The 3444-nt window shown below is 33.7% G+C and overlaps 1 protein-coding gene across 1 annotated transcript in view; it reads right to left on the bottom strand.

Moving 5' to 3' along the window:
- Nucleotides 1-1137: 1137 nt before the first annotated feature.
- LOC105263896 (dual specificity protein kinase pom1) overlaps nucleotides 1138-3444 on the bottom strand; it is a gene marked incomplete in the record, with an annotated part of 87108 nt that continues 84801 nt past the window's right edge. The window contains 1 exon segment of the mRNA XM_011300391.1: nucleotides 1138-3444.

The following is a 3444-nucleotide window of genomic DNA, read 5'->3' on the forward strand; positions in this document are numbered from 1 at the left end:
CACGTGATCTTTTATTTTTTTTTGATGACGTCATACCTGGTCACGTGATCTTTTTATTTTTTTGATGACGTCATACCTGGTCACGTGATCTTTTATTTTTTTTTGATGACGTCATACCTGGTCACGTGATCTTTTATTTTTTTTGATGACGTCATACCTGGTCACGTGATCTTTTATTTTTTTTGATGACGTCATACCTGGTCACGTGATCTTTTATTTTTTTGATGACGTCATAGCTGGTCACGTGATCTTTTTATTTTTTTGATGACGTCATACCTGGTCACGTGATCTTTTATTTTTTTTGATGACGTCATACCTGGTCACGTGATCTTTTATTTTTTTTTTGATGACGTCAACCTGGTCACGTGATCTTTTATTTTTTTGATGACGTCATAGCTGGTCACGTGATCTTTTTATTTTTTTGATGACGTCATACCTGGTCACGTGATTTTTTTGTGGGGTCACATGGCCGGAAGTGACGTCACAATAAATATCCCGGGAAAAATTGCATGAATCCAGTGTAATACTGTATTCCAGGAAATTTATTATCAACTGGTGCCAATCTCTTGAACTCAGCGGACCAATGCCTTCAATCGACTGAATCTGCATCAAACACATGTAGCCCATCAATTACCAGCAATCTGAACAACGGTATCTATCCAGCCGAGAGCAGTGCAAGTATGCTGAGCTGTCTCCTACCGAATTTACCCTCGTTGCCACCACTATCAGCCTCCCACGAAGTTTTCAGACACAGTGAAATCCTCCGTGCTGGAATCGCCTACCACGACACCACCAAACAATCCCGACACTCTCAACGAACAGACGTCACGTGAATCCCCAAAATGTCCACGTCTTCATCCCACAGGATCACTGTTTAATTATATGATTATGAGATTATGAACATTTTTGTAGTTATAGGTTTTCATGTGCAATTGCAAGTTGAAATAAATGATATGAAGCATCTTTAGTACTTGGACTTAATTTTATTATAATCTGAAAACAGGAAATGATATCATGTGGTCAACAATATCTTTCCAATTCCAATGGGCTCCTTTAATCCCTCACAACTTTTTTTTTTAGTCGTTTGGATATTCAGTATACTCTGTTCTTATTCTTTTTTCTTCTGTTCAATTATCATTTGTATTCTGCATCACCTTTATTACACAGATTAATGAAAGACAAACGCAGTAAGACAATGAAAATCAACGAACAAATGATACAAAAAAAAGAAAATCGTCTTGATTCTTTAGTTATCGTAACCTTTATACACTAATACGTAGACATTGTTCAATTAATTCGTCAATTCTTCATTATTTTGAGTTCAACATTCAATGTTGGAGGGGAGGGGGAGTGAAAAATTGACGATTATTTTACGTTTATTACACACAGATTTATTCCTGTACGAATATCTGTGCCGCAAATCACAATTCACTCATTTCTTTCTAGCTTTGCATTTGCATTTTTGCATCAGTTTAATCTGTACTTATTTATTCCTACAAAACATACCCATTCGCACGTTTATGAGATGAGACTGATGTTTTATGTCGGGAGCCATTGCACCTTCAAGTACTTGTATTATTCACTGGAGGACAAGCAATTAATCTCCACTACAGGGTAAACAAATTTTGGTCACGAAAACAATTTCACTGAGAAAATTGAGGAAGCAGCACTTTTGTTTTTTTGTCACTTTTCCAAAGTCTTTCTTTTTTGTATAAAATTTGAAATCGATGAGAAAAATGGCCTCTGCTCCCCCCTCATCCTAAAAATCAATGATGATCTTAAATCTAATGATCTCCGACGATAGAACGCTAGATTGCGTATTTGATTGTCCTATTAGGCGTCTAATGGGTTCTCCTTAGATCTCGTATTATTTAGAATTTCATTTCGTTTATCGTTTTTTAATTTTCTTCGAATAATGGGGATTTACAGATCGAGATGAGGAGCTGTAATTAGCTAATCAAAATCTTTTTATCGACCAAAGCATCCACGAGAGCATGATTACTCCACAAGTTGAGGAGAATAAAAAATATTAGCCATTTTAAATGATTACTGAATATCAAGCATAATAAAAATGTAATTCAAGTCAAATAATTCACTGGTCCTCTCAACTGTGAGCTATTCAATTGAATTTCCAATATTATCGTTCCAACATCATCAAAAGGTGACTAGTTATCAACGAATAGAATCTCCTCAGCTCTCACAATAATTTTCTAATCTCCATAAAAAGCCATTTTCTCTGAAATTCTCCTTAGGGTATTGAATACAATAATGCAAATAGTAAGAAGTCGTTTAGACGTACGTAGACACATTTTTTTTTTTTTCAATTTTCGTGTTAAAGTTCCTGTACACATACATTTGTTCCCGCTGTATATAATTGAACACACCTAAAAACGTAAAACTGTACACACGAGAGAGTATCTTGCTATTCGCTTAATTCAAGTTATTTATTCGTTTTTTTTTTTTTCAATTTTTACCTATTGTGATTTTTACACATCTACGCATACGATATACCGTATGAATCCATTATATTTTCATTCTATTCTTTCTATTCAATCACTGCCATGTTAAACTCGTTAATCATTACTGATTCCTTATACTTTTTTTACACATAATTTTGTTTCTCCATCGCACATTGCCGTTTTGTTTATTCCAGTATTTCTATCTTGATTTTTGATATTTTGTTTTTCATTGTAAACACGACTCTTACGTCTAATCGTAATCTTATAATTAAATATAACTTCGCTACATGTATTATTCACTTCTTTCATTTTTTTTTTCATTTATCAACTAGAATGAGATGAGTTGTCACATGGGGAAATAAATGATGATAATTCAGCAACTATTCGAGAATTCCTCGTTAATCCCTCATTTTTCATTAAATTAAACTAGAATTACTTTATGTCAGTCAATTTCGAATGATCTATTACTTCGAAATAGCGGTTATTGTATCGAATATTCCTCAAACCATCTGCAATTCAATCGAATGAGGACGGATATACCAATAATCACCCCAAAAAAATCAAATCCCAGATGATATCCAATCTCTAAGTCACATTTATCCCTCATTATTCAATTGGCCCTCGACGAAATTCACCATGATTTTAATTAAACGTAACATTTTTTCAGTCTTGTCACGCTGTCTTTCGACATCACTTAAATTCCCACAATTGTTCCTAGTTGCGACGTGCAGTTTTAATTAAAAAAAAAAAAATAAGAAAAAAAAAGTAAACAAATGCATCGAGACACATAAGTAACACAAAGTCATGCAAATAATTTAAATCGACTCGCAGACTTTTTATTGAACGACAAAACAAAGAGATTAATTCCCTATTAAACCGAGCATGTGGCAGGCAGTGACTGTGATTGCATAATTCATAATTATCAACATAGAAGAATAATTGACAATGAATGTTAATAAATTTATAACCAAAAGAGAAAAAAAAA

The sequence above is a fragment of the Fopius arisanus genome, unplaced genomic scaffold (assembly GCF_000806365.1).
Source record: "Fopius arisanus strain USDA-PBARC FA_bdor unplaced genomic scaffold, ASM80636v1 scaffold00017, whole genome shotgun sequence".
Lineage (NCBI taxonomy): Eukaryota > Metazoa > Arthropoda > Insecta > Hymenoptera > Braconidae > Fopius > Fopius arisanus.